Source organism: Entelurus aequoreus, linkage group LG02 (assembly GCF_033978785.1).
Source record: "Entelurus aequoreus isolate RoL-2023_Sb linkage group LG02, RoL_Eaeq_v1.1, whole genome shotgun sequence".
Lineage (NCBI taxonomy): Eukaryota > Metazoa > Chordata > Actinopteri > Syngnathiformes > Syngnathidae > Entelurus > Entelurus aequoreus.
Window position 1 is genome coordinate 56164732 of NC_084732.1, and position 18153 is coordinate 56182884.

Below are 18153 nucleotides of genomic sequence, written 5' to 3' on the forward strand. Positions count from 1 at the left end.
CGGGGATAGCAGATCCATTCTATGTGTCATACTTGATCATTTTGCGATATTGCCATATTTTTGCTGAAAGGATTTAGTAGAGAACATCGACGATAAAGTTGCAACTTTCGGTCGCTGATAAAAAAAGCCTTGCCTGTACCAGAAGTAGCGTGACATCACAGGTTGAAAGGCTCCTCACATTTCCCCATTGTTTTCAATGCAGCGAGAGCGATTCGGACCGAGAAAGCGACGATTACCCCATTAATTTGAGCGAGGAGGAAAGATTTGTGGATGAGGAACGTTAGAATGAAGGACTAGAGTGCAGTGCAGGACGTATCTTTTTTTGCTCTGACCGTAACTTAGGTACAAAGGCTCATTGGATTCCACACTCTCTCCTTTTTCTATTGTGGATCACGGATTTGTATTTTAAACCACCTCGGATACTATATCCTCTTGAAAATGAGAGTCGAAAACGCGAAATGGACATTCACACTGACTTTTATCTCCACGACAATACATCGGCGAAACACTTTAGCTACGAAGCTAACGTGATAGCATCGGGCTTAACTGCATATAGAAACAAAAGAAATAAGCCCCTGACTGGAAGGATAGACAAAAAATCAACAATACTATTAAACCCCGGACCTGTAACAACACGGTTAATGCTTTCCAGCCTGGCGAAGCTTAACAATGCTGTTGCTAACGGCGCCATTGAAGCTAACTTAGCTATGGGACCTCACAAAGCTATGCTAAAAACATTAGCTATCCACCTACGCCAGCCCTCATCTTCTCTTTAACACCCGTGCTCACCTGAGTTCCAGCGATCGACGGAGCGACGAAGGACTTCACCCGATCACCGATAGCGTGTCTGCTATCCAAATCAAAGTCCTTCTGGTTGTGTTGCTGCAGCCAGCTGCTAATACACCAAACCCACCTACAGCTTTCTTCTTTGCAGTCTCCATTGTTTATTAAACAAATTGCAAAAGATTCACCAACACAGATGTCCAGAATACTGTGGAATTTTGCGATGAAAACAGAGCTTTTTGTATTGAATACAATGGTGTCCGAATACTTTCGTTTCAACCATTGACGTCATGCGCAAACGTCATCATATCTAGACCTTTTCAACCGGAAGTTCCCAGGGGAATTTAAAATTGCACTTTATAAGTTAACCCGGCCGTATTGGCATGTGTTGCAATGTTAAGATTTCATCATTGATATATAAACTATCAGACTGCGTGGTCGGTAATAGTGGGTTTCAGTAGGCCTTTAAATTCTACACTCTCACTCGTTTTAATGCTACACTCAAGCTGGTTGACCATCGTGTGAATTAAGCTGCGAAGAAGAAAACCGGATGCGACGTCATAAGCAACCCAGCTATATAAAGATTGGCCATCCAGAAAATGTGTCCCTAGATTGCCAATCAGTACCAGGTGAGGGAGACAGTGCACAGGCTAGAGGAGTGGTGCAAGTGGAATGAAAATAAGAGTGCTGGAAAGGAAAAAAATACAGAAAATAATGAAACACAAAACGAGGTCAGACCAGACGTGACAAAAAGGAGGCGATCACGCTGCAAAGACATAATTTTTGTATTGACCTTGCTCAACAAAGATTTGAACCCAGTTGTCTTTGCATTGTTGAACAAACACTATGGCTGTGCGCCCAAGAGCCACTGAGAGTGTAAAGGGAGATCTGCCATTATGGTCTTATTATTGACGAAACACGAAACAGCCAGCAATACGTTTGGGATAAAAATGTAAAAGTAAGCTATTCAATTCATTAATTGACATTTTCCAAGCGTTTCTTCACGCAAAACGAGGCCGCTCATGGATCTTTTGGCCCTACGCACAGCACAAGTTCTGCGTTTACGACCCTGCCGGTGCATTTGCTATCAATTATAGACGCATCCTTAGTAGATCACCAACACACCCACTAATAGTACTAATATTTTTTTTTCACTTTGCGCTCGTTACTTAGCACTTGTCTTAGTAGATCAAGCCCTAAATTTATTGTATCATTGCAGTAATGCGGGCTATCAAACATTATTCATTTAAATATGATAGTCCCTCCGGGTACTCCGGCTTCCTCCCACCTCCAAAGACATGCACCTGGGGATAGGTTGATTGGCAACACTAAATTGTCCCTAGTGTGTGAATGTGAATGTTGTCTGTCTATCTGTGTTGGCCCTGCGATGAGGTGGCGATTTGTCCAGGGTGTACCCCGCCTTCCGTCCGAATAGGCTCCAGCACCCCCCGCTACCCCAAAAGGGACAAGCGGTAGAAAAAGGATGGATGGAGTTTTACACATGCATGCAGTTTGGGAAGCAAAACAATTAAAGAAAATAATATAATCTGTCGCAACTATTAAGCACACTGAACATTTGGAAGGAAACATTTCTCTACGATACTGCAAATGGTGGTACTAAAAATTGAATAATATTGTAATGCTCTCTGCCTCGGAGGTTCTGTTTCAACACTGTTATGTTACTCATACTTGTCCTACAAATATAATACATGGATTCTCTTCAAAATAAATTGTACTTTAAAGGCCTACTGAAACCCACTACTACCGACCACGCAGTCTGATAGTTTATATATCAATGATGAAATCTTAACATTGCAACACATGCCAATACGGCCGGGTTAACTTATAAAGTGAAATTTTAAATTTCCCGCTAAACTTCCGGTTGAAAACGTCTTTGGATGATGACGTATGCGCGTGACGTAACCAGTGAAACAGAAGTATCGGTACCCCATTGAATCCAATACAAAATAGCTCTGTTTTCATCTCATAATTCCACAGTATTCTGGACATCTGTGTTGGTGAATCTTTTGCAATTTGTTTAATGAACAATGAAGACTGCAAAGAAGAAAGTTGTAGGTGGGATCGGTGTTTTAGCGGCGGACTACAGCAACACAACCAGGAAGACTTTGACTCGGATAGCAGACGCGCTAGCCGACGCTAGCCACCGACCGCACGGATGATCGTGGTGAAGTCCTTCGTCCTTCCGTTGATCGCTGGAACGCAGGTGAGCACGGGTGTTGATGAGCAGATGACGGCCGGCTGGCGTAGGTGGAGCGCTAATGTTTTTATCATAGCTCTGTGAGGTCCCGTTATACTAAGTTAGCTTCAATGGCATCGTTAGCAGCAGCATTTTTAAGCTTCGCCAAGCTGGAAAGCATTAACCGTGTATTTACATGTCCCTGGTTTAATAGTATTGTTGATCTTCTGTCTATCCTTCCAGTCAGGGATTTATTTATTTTGTTTCTATATGCAGGTAAGCACGATGCTATCACGTTAGCTCCGTAGCTAAAGTGTTTCGCCGATGTATTGTTGTGGAGATAAAAGTCACTGTGAATGTCCATTTCACGTTCTCGACTCTCATTTTCAAGAGGATATAGTATCCAAGGTGGTTTAAAATACAAATCCGTGATCCACAATATAAAAAGGAGAGAGTGTGGAATCCAATGAGCCAGCTTGTACCTAAGTTACGGTCAGAGCGAAAAAAGATATGTCTTGCACTGCACTCTAGTCCTTAACTCTAACGTCCTCATCCACAAATCTTTCATCCTCGCTCAAATTAATAGGGTAATTGTCGCTTTCTCGGTCCGAATTGCTCTAGCTGCATTGAAAACAATAGGAAAATATGAGGAGGCTATCAACTGACTGCGTCACGCTACTTCCGGTAGGGGCAAGGCTTTTTTTTATCAGATACCAAAAGTTGCTATCTTTATCGTCGTTGTTCTCTACTAAATCCTTTCAGCAAAAATATGGCAATATCGCAAAATGATCAAGTATGACACATAGAATGGATCTGCTATCCCCGTTTAAATAAAAAAAAATCATTTCAGTAGGCCTTTAACATGAGCATAAAAAAGTGCACAATAGGTGGCATTCTAACAACAGGTGCCATCCCCAAGTGATATATTATCCTGTTAGACAAGATGACATACATGGCTTTTGGATAGTAAAGAATCCACCGGGGAACCATAGGGAATCGTGTGTGTGTGCGTGTGTGTGCGTGTGTGTGTGAGACAAAGATAAAGAGTGGCCGTTTAATGGGGTATCCCAGGGCAAGTCTCCGTTGTTCCCCCTCATCAAACACGCTGGTAGTGCTTTAGACCCATAATGGCTACCGTGTTGCCCTGAGCCACCACTCGCTTCACCGATTCCTCTCCCGCATTGCTCATTCTTGCAGGCCAGGTCCAGCCACATTCCATAATGGTGATAAGAGGCCAAGAGACAAGAGGCTGATGGGGGGCCTGGATTTGGAACAAAGAAAGAAAAGATGCTGAGACCAGTAGAGCGGGAGAGAAGGAGCAGAGGTGAGTATTGAGGGGTGTGAAGGGTTTATGCGGTGATTATGGAAAGTGACACGATCTAATCACAGAAACAAGTGCCTGTCAGTTTCTTTATCTGTTCTTGTTAACATACTTGAGTGTCAAACACATATACACATTTTGTGTTTTCAGACAAAATGTAATTTTTACTCATCCAGGATGGTTTGAGTGGATAACAGATTGATGTAGATCCCCAGCATCCATTAAAAAAAACAATAAGTGTGACTTTAATGCACATGCAGAGGACATAAAACCCACTGGGAGAGAAAAAAAGGTTATTCTTCAATTGGTTTAAAAGAAAGTGAAAGTTGACTCTTACCTGCTATTTTAACGCTTTCTTATTCTCTACTGCCCCCTAACGTTGAGAAGAAATACTATCTGTTTAGTATGAGGATAAATGTGCTTCATGAACATGTGCGTTGTCATCCTTGTATAGCCACAGTCTGAAATAACTATTCTTTTTTAAAGCAATGATGTCATTAAAAAGAGTATTTCATAGTATAGTTCATGCAGTTCACACCTGATTTTCTTCCCAAAACATCACACAGTATTTCAAGTAGGCAGGGCCGTCATATAGGGGGGAAAGGTGATGACAATTCTAAGGGCCCACAGCCCGCTAGGGCCCACACATTGCCCGCAGTATCCTCTATGACAAAATAATTATACCTACACAATAACCCCCTTGGATCCTCTTAAAAAATTGTTTGGTCCACACCACAGTTCGTTCTTCCCCCCGTTATTCATCATTGGAATTGAGTGAGCTGGAGCGAACTCCAGCCATAGGCGCAGATCTTGTGGGTGCTTCAGGGCCCGAGCACCCACGGACAATGCTGAGCACCCACGTGGGATTGATGGCAAATTACTTCTCACCACCAAGCAAAAACTGTGCATGCGCAGAAAAGTAGCATAAGATTTACCGCCCGTCCGAGCACCCACTGGCAGAAATGTAGATCGGCGCCTCCGACTACAGCAGTGTAGGATTAGGGCTTTTTAGAAAGAGATATGTATTTCAGACAAGACCGCCATAACGATAAATGTAATCCTTAAGGGGGAACTGCACTTTTTTGGGAATTTTGTCTGTCGTTCACAATCATTATGAGAGTCAAAAAGAAAAATGTTTTTTGGTTTTTTTTGGCATTTTCACTAGCAAAAAAATGTCTCCTTCTTGGAATGCAGCTAATGGGAGCAATCCATTCTGCCGCTAAATCGGTTTAAAAATGCATTCAAAAATCGCCAAAAATACTTCATTTATGTTCCGTTACCTGCATAATAACCAAGCTGTAGCGACATTGTTATTGTAAAAGTGAACACTGAGGAACTCTTTTTCTAAAGTAGTAATACATTGTCATGGGACGGCATGCTAAGGCATTAGCCGTGACCTAGCTACGGCAAAAGATAAGCTTTTGAATCTTTTGAGTTTGTACCGTATTTTCCGCACCATAAGCCGCACCTAAAAACAACAATTTTTCTCAAAAGCTGACAGTGCGGCTAATAACCCGGTGCGCCTTATATATGGATTAATATTAATATTTATTTTCATAAAGTTTAGGTCTCGCAACTACGGTAAACAGCCGCCATCTTTTTTCCCCGTAAAAGAGGAAGCGCTTCTTCTTCTACGGTAAGCAACCACCCCCATAGAAGAGGAAGCGCTTCTTCTTCTACTGTAAGCAACCGCCAAGGTGAGCACCCGCCCCCGTAGAAGAAGAAGCGCGCGGATATTACGTTTCATTTCATTTGTGTGTTTCTGTAAAGACCACAAAATGTCTCCTACTAAGAGACACGCGTACAAGGTTCCACTGACTTTTGATATTCATGTGAACCGCACTGTGGATACAACGGGAACACGTACGGTGAGTATTCGCACCACAGGGAATGAGAAGTCGTCCTACTGTGGTTCTAGCTTGCCATGCTAACGGCCAGAAACTTCCACCCACGGTGATATTCAAAAGGAAGACCTTGCCAAAAGAGAACTTTCCAGCTGGCGTCATCATAAAAGCTAACTCGAAGGGATGGATGGATGAAGAAAAGATGAGCGAAGGGACCGGGTGACTTTTTTCACGCAGCTCCATCCCTGTTGATCTATGACTGCATGCGCGTCCACATCACAGATGGTGTCAAAAAACAAGTGAAGCACACCGAAGAAGAATAATTTGAGGGATTTGTGGATGAGTAATAACTTCAGAAAGTGAGCTTTAAATGTTTATTTTGTGTGTTGTGTGACACTAACGTTCGAGCAACGTTGAGTTATTGATGTTGCTATTGCTCTGCACTATTTTGAGTGTTACTATTTTTGTGATTGCACATTTGCACATTACATTTTGGGAGTGAACAGAGTTGTTAGAACGCTGGTTTGTGATATATTATTAAAGTTTGACTAACCTATCTGACTGTTTTTTTGACATTCCCTTTAGCGTAGCGTAGGTGCGGCTAATAACACGGGGCGGCTAATAGGTAAACAAAGTTTTGAAATATGCCATTCATTGAAGGTGCGGCTTACAACACGGGGTGGCTTATGGTGCGGAAAATACGGTAATACACAACACAACGCGATACGACACCAACATGTTTTGACTGAAAAACTTTTTGAAAATCATATTCGAGTGTCTGCAAAGCATTAGCCTACATTTCATATTTTGTTTGTACACAGCAAGCTCGACACTGTATGTAGTTGTAATAACCAGTCATGGTGTGCTTTGTGTATCATCATCAGTATTATAGTGACTCACTCGATGGACAGTTTTCTGTTTATTACAGCTGGCGGAGGATTTTTTTTTAAAGTTGACTTCGGGAAAGCACGCCATATACACTGCACAGCTTGGCTTCAAGTTACACATTTGCAGCTTCAAGTCACGCCGACCTCACTCTCTCGGCTTTCGTCTGCTCCAACGTTTCAGCCTTTCTTTGTTCTCGCTTCTATAAGCAGCAGTTCATCCTCTGTATATTCAGCTTCAAAAAGATAAGGTTGTGAATCCTCAATCGTCCAAATATAGTCGTCTTCATTGTCTATTACCAAGTCTGCCATGATTACAACACAGTAAACACACTCGCGTTTGTTTCCCAAAGTAGGACACGCATTTGTTGCCGGAAGTCGGAAGTGCGCTGTCATGGGAACTGAAATAAATGCGTTGACAAAAGAAGTTAATGTAATGCATAAAAAGGCTAAAATACGGTAAGTATTCAGAATCAGAATCGTTTTATTGAACTAATTACATATTGTTATGAATGTGTCTGTTACTACATTATATATATATACCTGCAGTGTGTATATAAAACATTGGTAGAGGGGTTTGAAGTTATTTCCCAGTAGGCACAATACGTTAAAACAATGTTTAGAACTTGTTGAATCAGGTCCTGGCGTTGAGCGACTCAAACATAACCTTGATACAACATGCTTTTTGACGACGTTGAATTAATGTTGGGTTCTGACGTTAAAATATTATCGGTTAATTTTTTTTGTTTTTTGTTGTTTTACTTTTGTAGCTGTTTGTAGAAATGGCACTGCTGGAGTGGCAGCTGGTCACGTCAGCTCTGCTCTTTTAATGTCTCTAATGTCCTTTGTGTTCTTTGATGTTTAATGTTTCCCTCTTTCACACATGTTTATGTGTGCTATGGCTATGAGTTTTTTTCCCCTTGTCCTCAGTCTGAACCCCCTCTCCAGCCCCCCCCCCCCCCCCCCCCCCCCCCCAGTGTTTACCTGTTTCTCAGCTTTTTTGTAAGGGGCGCCAGAAATTGGCAGACCCGTCAGCGATCTTGTTCTGTCTCCCTGTAATGTTTGTCTGATCTTGAATGGGATTGTGTTGAAAATCTTAATTTCCCCTCGAGGATTAATAAAGTAATTCTGATTCTGATTCTGATTTGACCATTGAATTTTGGTCATTTCCCAACCAATATTCTACAACACAAATACAACGTTGAAACAACATGCTTCTTGACAACGTTTAGGTTGATTAGCAACACAAGGTGGCGACTTGTCCAGAGTCTCCCCCGCCTTCCGCCCGAGTGCAGCTGGGATAGGCACCCCCACAACCCAGAGAGGGACAAGCGTTAGAAAATGGATGGATGGTCAGGTTGCGACGTTGATTTGACCTTTGAAATTTGGTCACTTCCCAATCAACAACGTGGATCCAACGTAGGACATCAATGTTGTCTCAATTTACAAATACAACTATTTTGCTACGTTGTTTCAAAGTCAATTTTAAAGGACATGTATGTATGATCTTGTGCCTGCTGGGTTTAGAGGGCTTTGAAGGTTACAACGGTGACTCCAATTAGCCGCATTTTGCAAGCGTTTTTTATCATCATTATGATCCTAAAAAAAATTAAAATATGTGTTCTTGTCTCATAGTGATTGTGAATGATATGCAAAATTCCATAAAAAGTGCAGTTCCTCTTTAATGTCTTGACGCGGAAGACTCTTTGCTCATTCTGTGTGTGCTGATGATGTGTCACTCCTCCACGGGCATACTTGCCAACCCTCCCGAATTTTCCGGGAGACTCCCGAATTTCAGTGCCTCTTCTGAAAGTCTCCCGGGACAACCATTCTCCCGATTTTCAGCCGGACCTGAGTGAGGACAGCCTGTCGTCACGTCCACTTTTCCTCCGTATAAACAGCATGCCGGCCCAGTCATGTTATAACATCTACGGCTTTTGGAGCTCAGTGCGCAACTGCACACACAACAAGAAGGAGACTATTATATATGTCTCCGTTATCCATAGGTTTATCTATAACCCATAAAGTAGGCAGGCACGGAGCTATTGCTCAGCGTGTGTTTATTCCAGCCGGCACGTTAATACACTGACACACAACATCTGGATTCCCATCATGCATTGCTTCAAAAACTACGGCAAGTAGTAATGTCCAAAAACATAACGGTATGGTTAAAAACGATGTTTAGAAAGATAGTGACAGAGAATAGAACGAGAATGGACATTTCAACCCTAAACTCACTCCTTTCCTGCAAATTAAATTTCACAGATGCTGCCCATACCTATGCTCCTTCAAAGACTGTGCTACTGGCTGCAAAGCATTGCACTTTCAAATACAACAATGAGTAGAGAGGAGTGTTATCTGTGTGTATATGTGTAAATAAATGAATTTCAGTGAATTCTAGCTATAAATATAATAATACCTGGGATTTATATAGCGCTTTTCTAAGTACCCAAAGTCGCTTTACATGTTAAAAACCCATCATTTATTCACACCTGGTGGTGGTAAGCTACTTTCGTAGCCACAGCTGCCCTGGGGTAGACTGACGGAAGCGTGGCTGCCAATTTGCGCCTACGGCCCCTCCGACCACCACCACATTCATTCACCGGTGTGAGTGGCACCGGGGGCAAGGGTGAAGTGTCCTGCCCAAGGACACAACGGCATGGTAAGAGGCGGGGAGCGAACCTGCAACCCTCAGGTTTCTGACACGGGTGCTCTACCCACTACGCCATGCCGTATACTCCTCCCCCCTTAAATCTGCCCCCTGGCCCACCCGACCCCGCTCAAGCAAGTATGTTGTCTATTACCATTGTTGGTATATTCATTCTTCTTACATTGTTGATACAAATTATTGTTACAGTGTAATAATTATAGTTACCTGTGGTAATGCCACTATGATACAACATTTGTGTAATCCTTAAACAAAGTAACAGTGAAACTCAATGTATTAATCACTGAATTGAGAACTTGGGGTGGGATTAAATTAATTATCTTCTTCCCACTCCCTTTCAGGCAAAACTGGACCATCATGCTTACATACTGTACATTACCTTTTGCATTATATTAATTTATATTATTACGTGTTGTCTACCTTGTACTTTTTTATATCATTGCCTGAAGTAAATGAATAAATGAAAAAAAAATGAAATGAAATGAAAATGAAATGAAAAGTATAATCTTCAATCTTTTTTAATACAAACCTTTTTAGCTATGCTCAAATCATCAACTAACAACAAGAACTAAAAATAACAAAATATGAAATAAAGTCCCTAACTTAGGTGGACATTTTAAACGTCAGCAGCAACTGGAAAATGATTTACCTTTATCAAAAGTGTTTTTTTAGCACAACATTTTTAGAAGACCCATATACATACTTGTCAACCTTGAGACCTCCGAATTCGGGAGATGGGGGGCGGGGTTGAGGTGGGCGGGGTTGGGGGGGGGCAGGTTTTGGTGGTAGCGGGGGTGTATATTGTAGCCAGAAAGATTTAGGGCTGCAAGGGATTTTGGGTATTTGTTCTGTTGTGTTTATGTTGCGTTACCGTGCGGATGTTCTCCCGAAATGTGTTTGTCATTCTTGTTTGGTGTGTGTTCACAGTGTGGCGCATATTTGTAATAGTGTTAAAGTTGTTTATACGTCCACCCTCAGTGTGACTTGTATGGCTGTTGATCAAGTATGTCTTGCAGTCACTTACGTGTGTGTAGAAGCATCATACAACATGTGACTGTGCCGGCACGCTGTGTGTATGGAGAAAAGGCGGAGGCGACGACAGGTTGTAGAGGACGCTAAAGGCAGTGCCATCACGGCACGCCCTCAATATTATTGTCCGGGTGAAAATCGGGAGAAATTCGGAGAATGGTTGCCCCGGGAGATTTTCGGGAGGGACACTGAAATTCGGGAGTCTCCGGAAAAATCGGGAGGGTTGGCAAGTATGATAGACAACATAACAATAATGGTAGGGAAACATTGAGCACATGTTAACACTCTGAGACAGAGTACAACAGCAGGTCAAATTAAAGACCCTCATCTCTATATTTGAACCAGACCCGATGTTTGTATAATAGTTTAAATTGATTAATAGTTTGGCATTGCTTGTGTTGGAAGTCCAGTTTGTTCCATAGTTTTACTCCGCATACAGACACACAAAAACGTTTACGCGTGGTTTGAGCTCTCGGCAAAGAGAAATATCCAAAGCCTCTCAAGTTATGAGCCTGCATCTATCTATGCAAGAAACTAACATTTCCAGAAAATTAATCATGTTTGGTATTTGTTTAAAAAAACAACAACTTCATACGCATATTTGGGTTTCACTTTCCGGAAACAATATTGCAATATAAATCGCGTACCGGTATTCAGCCAAAATATATCGGAATATGAGTTTTGGTCCATATCGCCAGCCCTAGTTAGACAGCCCCCCAAAAAGCACAAGTTCGGACACCTAAAAATATTTAAGAAGGAGGCCAGGAGTAGAAGTTGTAGAGCAGGGGCCCAGGACATTAAAACACCTTTTGGTGAGACAGTAAAACTACCAAGGGCTGAAACAATTTATTTCATTAACTATTCATTTAATGTCTGTATTTTTCCTTTGATAGAAGTTGCAGAGCAGGGGCCCAGGATATTAAAACACCTTTTGGTGAGACAGTAAAACTACCAAGGGCTGAAACAATTTATTTAATTAACTATTCATTTAATGTCTGTATTTTTCCTTTGACGGGCCGCACGCTGAACTCAGGAGCCTACATTAGCTGTCCGGCCGCGCTACATTCTGGACAAGTCGCCAGTTCATAAAAAAAGAAACGTGTGACAGTGTGTTCTACACATATTCATACATGCAACAGTGCTCCAGTATGTGTCCATCAGAGGGTCAATTGAATTGTATTATGACACATTCAAGTAATTCAGTAATAAATAATTACTGAATTATTACCTTTGTTCAGTTACGTTATCATAATGTGTTCAATGTGGTCTTGTAAAATGTGTTTATTAGTGAGAAATGTTAGTAGCCTCAATACAAAAAAGTTAACTGTTTAAATTTTTGTTGTGGTTGTTTGTTTTCATAGCAATCGAACATAAAAGACACCAGCTGATAATAGCTAACAACAACAAAGTAAAAAAGACTACTAAGAATTTGGGACAGTTGTACACTAAATTTCATATTATAACATTACATCTGACTGTTGCAGGTGGAGAAAAGGCGTTTAGCAAACTGAAACTTAGTTAAAAGTGCTGTTTGCAACTTCCTTACAGTAAATTTTTTCAAAGCAAAAAATATAACAAGAACACCACCGGCTAGCTTATGTTAGGTTTAACAGAACACATATGTTTGACAATTATCTATATTTTTCACATTTACAATGTTAATGTAATAAAAATGTTTACCGGCCGGAATAAAATAATTGGTGTTTACGACTATCACTCACTCGGTCTCGTCAACACGTACGAGCAGGAAATGCGTGCACACATACAAAAACAGTCCAAAAGAAGCAACGAACAAATTTGCAGTCATGTTGTTGTTATGATAGAATATACAGTCAATGACAGGTAACACTAGCTATCCAAATTGCTATTATTAGCTAACAACACCTAAAGCGTGCATGTGTTATGTACGTACGTAATTAGGTCATTACGAACAAGAAGCCGTAAGAGGGCGTGATATACTGTGTAAAAATACTTTGGAAAGTAGGGCTGCAACTAAAAACGACTATCTTAACAATTAGTCCACTCGTGGGACTTTAAAGCGTACACCTATTTAATGGCTCTAATTTTTCCATTGACTTTTTTATACAGCTTAAGTTCTTTTAGACATGTGCTTACGCACAACAAAGATAACTAATTCATTCATAAATGTTTATTTATATCGTAACTGTGCTGCTCATTCAGCTGTTACAAAAATTTAAATTACTATTAAAATGTTGTCAATTTAATAATTGAATTAAGAATTGTATCATTGATTGTTCTTAACATTATAGCTATTTAAAAGAGTGTATGTTTAATCGTTTTGATACATCCGCATTGGTGCCTTACGTCTGTCTCTGTGTGTCTGGTGTGCGTTTGCTATTGTGCCTTTTTAATTGCATTGTAAATTGACAATGCTTTAAAAAGTACTTCGATTGATTTAGACAAAGTTTAGCTGGATGACTTTGGCCAAAATTATAGTTGAAGTTATTTTTCACACAACTTTGTCTCACTCTTGTTAGCTAGCTAGCAAAGTACAAGCTGACATTCTTACTGAGGTTAAGTCCACATCCTCCCTCCAGATGTCCGGCATCATGCCTCCGCTTTAAATGCTTGCGTATCATAGATGTACTGCCACAAAAACAAAGTCTGCTATGCAAAATGAGCAAGGTATTCATGTTTTTAACAAGAATAGGAGGAAATGTTCTCACACTTTAAATGTTTTCACTGGCAATGTTTTTGCGAGTGGTGGCACGGACCCCTCTTCCACCCAGAAAAACAGGAGTGATGACATCACGACTATTGTCGACAAATATGATAGTCGGCGACAAAATTTATTGTCGACAATGTTGACTAATTATTGCACCCTTATTGGCGTTTTCTAACCATCTGTGTAAATCAGGGGTGTCAAACATACGGCCCGAGGGCCGGATCAGGTCTGCGAACAGGTTTTATCCGGCCCGGGGGATGAGTTCGCTATGTATAAAAATTAACCTGACATTTTTGAATGAAAGAAACAGATGTTCTAAATGTGTCCACTAGATGTTGCAATAGCAATTCTTTGTATCTTTGTATATGATGCTACATATGTACAAAATAAACCATATGATGTCGAGGAAAATTATCAAACTACATAAATAAAATACTGTAATTTGATGTTGATGTAATTTTTTTGTCTTGATAGATTGAAAATTAACACCAATGAGTTGACTGATGAACATTATCACATAATTGTTTCGGAAAATATAAATAACGACAAATAAAGATAGAATACTATTAACCGCAACATATAAATGTAAAAAAAACAACAACATTATGATTTGTACAATTTCAGAATGTGCTTGTTCTATAAACCCCGTTTCCATATGAGTTGGGAAATTTTGTTAGATGTAAATATAAACGGAATACAATGATTTGCAAATCCTTTTCAACCCATATTCAATTAAATGCACTACAAAGACAAGATATTTGATGTTCAAACTCATAAACTGTATTTATTTTTTTGCAAATAATAATTAACTTAGAATTTCATGGCTGCAACACGTGCCAAAATAGTTGGGAAAGGGCATGTGTTACATCACCTTTTCTTTTAACAACACTCAATAAACGATTGGGAACTGAGGAAACTGAGAAATGTTGTTCCAAAACCTGTATGTACCTTTCAGGATTAATGGTGCCTTCACAGATGTGTAAGTTACCCATGCCTTTGGCACAAATGCACCCCCATACCATCACAGATGCTGGCTTTTTAACTTTGCGTCGATAACAGTCTGGATGGTTCGCTTCCCCTTTGGTCCGGATGACACGATGTCGAATATTTCCAAAAACAATTTGAAATGTGGACTCGTCAGACCACAGAACACATTTCCACTTTGCATGAGTCCATCTTAGATGATCTCGGGCCCAGAGAAGCCGGCGGCGTTTCTGGATGATGTTGATAAATGGCTTTCGCTTTGCATAGTAGAGCTTTAACTTGCACTTACAGATGTAGCGACCAACTGTATTTAGTGACAGTGGTTTTCTGAAGTGTTCCTGAGCCCATGTGGTGATATCCTTTAGAGATTGATGTTGGTTTTTGATACAGTGCCGTCTGAGGGATCGAAGGTCACGGTCATTCAATGTTGGTTTCCGGCCATGCCGCTTACGTGGAGTGATTTCTCCAGATTCTCTGAACCTTTTGATGATATTATGGACCGTAGATGGTGAAATCCCTACATTTTTTGCAATTGCACTTTGAGAAACCTTGTTCTTAAACTGTTTGACTATTTGCTCCCGCAGTTGTGGACAAAGGGGTGTACCTCGCTCCATTCTTTCTTGTGAAAGACTGAGCATTTTTTGGGAAGCTGTTTTTATACCCAATCATGGCACCCACCTGTTCCCAATTAGCCTGCACACCTGTGGGATGGTCCAAATAAGTGTTTGATGAGCATTCCTCAACTTTATCAGTATTTATTGCCATTTTTCCCAACTTCTTTGTCACGTGTTGCTGGCATCAAATTCTAAAGTTAATAATGATTATTTGCAAAAAAAAAAAATGTTTATCAGTTGGAACATCAAATATGTTGTCTTTGTAGCATATTCAACTGAATATGGGTTGAAAATGATTTGCAAATCATTGTATTCCGTTTATATTTACATCTAACACAATTTCCCAACTCATATGGAAACGGGGTTGGTATTTTTAAACAAAGAAAATAATCCGAAGTTGTCTTTAATTTTAAGTTATTGTGCCGTGATTTTACCAGTCCGGCCCACATGGGAGCAGATTTTTCTCCATATGGCTCACGATCCAAGATGGGTTTGACACCCCTGGTGTAAATGTTGCAAACAGCTCCTTTAAGAACTATCTCAGATCCGCAACAAGCCAAACAGGCTAAATAGTCTTGCAAGACTTACAATTGAAAATCATCGAAGCCGACACTTGGACTTCAAAGACTCTTATCAGCAAATCTGCTAACAAAAAGGCCCTGCGTTGGGCTTTCTGATGAGACTCACAGTGAACAAGCAAGCCAATTTAAACTTTAATTGTGATTAGATGAGGCTTATTGTTGTTTTTGATATTTGTTTTATAACAACAAATTCCATGTGCTCTTTGTTTTACTTACACATTTAAGTTAAAGGCTGCATATTTACCCGTGGACTATCTTGAGCCAGGACACTTGGGGTTTTTTGCATATCAGTGCTTTATTGTTAAATACAATAAAATACCCACTACCTATTTGTTGAGGGGTTATTTGAAAACGTATATACAATCAGAGGTGTATTAACATGTTGCAAATCAGTGAAATGAAAAAAGGACAACTAAAAATACATGATTTACATAATAATAATTTGAATTGTTAAGTCGTTAATCGTAAAAAAGGAAACACATTGGGTGTATTGTACATTGGGCACCATCAAGAACACTGAAAAAACAAGAAAATTGTTTGGGGTAGAGGGACCCACACCAATATTCTTTCAGGGGACCCAGAATTCCCAGCAACAGCCCTGCAAACAGGAATATCATTTCATAGCAACCACCCAAGCTGACCATGATGGTTGGTCTTAGGTTCTCTGTTTCACTATTTGTGCAGGTTCATAAAAGTAGGTGCATGAGATGTGCACCCAGTGTAGATGTTCACTGTGGTATAAAGTTGAATGCTATCACCTCTGATTTGCTCACTCCTGACAGTGGATGTTGGACCACTCAGTTCACAGAGAACAATGACTCTTGTTTCAAAAGAATGGGAACAGTCTTCTTTAATTTTTCAATTTATTGACCAAGACTCTACTTGCCTTGACCATTTTCAGAGGTTTCATTGTCTCCTCGGCTCAGATAAGAAACTATTATGAGCTTTCTTTAACATTTACAAGGGCTGCAGTATGAGCGCCATTAAATTGAAGGTCCTCTAGTATCTTACGGTTTTACGAAGACTCTCTTTCTTACCTTAATGCTCACTCAAAGTCAAAATGTAATCAGTCTCTTTTGTCTTTTGTGACTTCTCTTCTTTGGGACATTTTATCAGCGAGTTCAGATTAATGATTAAACAAAGGAACAAAAAGGTGCACTCAGTACCAATTTTAAACAGAAATTCAAACGATGCTTTCTTATTTTATTACACATCATTCAACATTTTTTTTGTTTATAGTTACTTTTTTTCCCTTGTTCTCATGAAATCTGGGGGTTGACTAACATAATAATCGAGACAAAAAATATCTACAATAAAGTGAAAAAGTTAAATTGCAAAGACAAGGTGTTTGTAAATGTTTGTATCTACTATACTGTATTTATTATCATCCTTTGAACGTCAGCAAGAGAACACTTAGGAAAGTCACTAGTGACATCTTCTGGCTAAAGTAAGATATTACACTCCTAGCAAACCCTTTTAATGGGGTTTCATGAGAATGCAAAGTGTGTCATTTGTTTAGGACATTTGATGAAAGTGGGAAACATAATTTGATAAATGTATCATTACCTCATATGTAACTGGAATATATACAGTATTTTTGATTCACATGTGTTTTTTGGGGAGGACCCATCACACCTTAACACGCAATGAGTATGCAGTACAAGGAGAAAATGTGGGTAATGCTTGGATGTTTGATTCCCATTTGCAGCCAGACATTTCTCATTTGACTCATTGTTAGATTCAACACTTCATTAGGCAAGCAGCTATAGTTGTCAAATAAACAAAAGGTCAATCAAGAAAAATAATAGGAATACAAATATGAAATGATGATGATATTCTGTTACGTTTAACGTAACAGAATATCATCATCATTTCATAGTATAGAATGGTAAGAGATAAAAATGTATTAAAAGTCAGTCCCATTTTTTTAGTCTTTGGTATGACTCGGCCGGGGTTTGAACTCACGACCTACCGAGCTCAGGGCGGACACTCTAACCATAGGATTATGTATGTGTCACTCTTACATCAGTTCAATCTGTTACTCTGAACGTACCTATTTTTTAATATATGAGAGCCTCTGAATGTATCCGGCAATTACAGAATGCAAATATCACTACAGCACTTTTGTTATTGTTATATCATTACATTATTAACTTCTTAGTTAGTCAACTATAACATGTCGTCTATTGCACAGGATGCTAGATGTCTTGTATCCTTGTCATTATACTTTTAATTGCATTTGTAACCATTTGTATTAGAATCTTTGTTTTCCTGATATATAATACATAGGTACTGTAGCAGAGAAATTCAAAATAATAAAAAATATATTATACAAACCCCGTTTCCATATGAGTTGGGAAATTGTTTTAGATGTAAATATAAACGAAATACAATGATTTGCAAATCCTTTTCAACCCATATTCAATTGAATGCACTACAAAGACAAGATATTTGATGTTCAAACTCATAAACTTTATTTTTTTTGGCAAATAATCATTAACTTAGAATTTCATGGCTGCAACACATGCCAAAGTGGTTGGGAAAGGGCATGTTCACCACTGT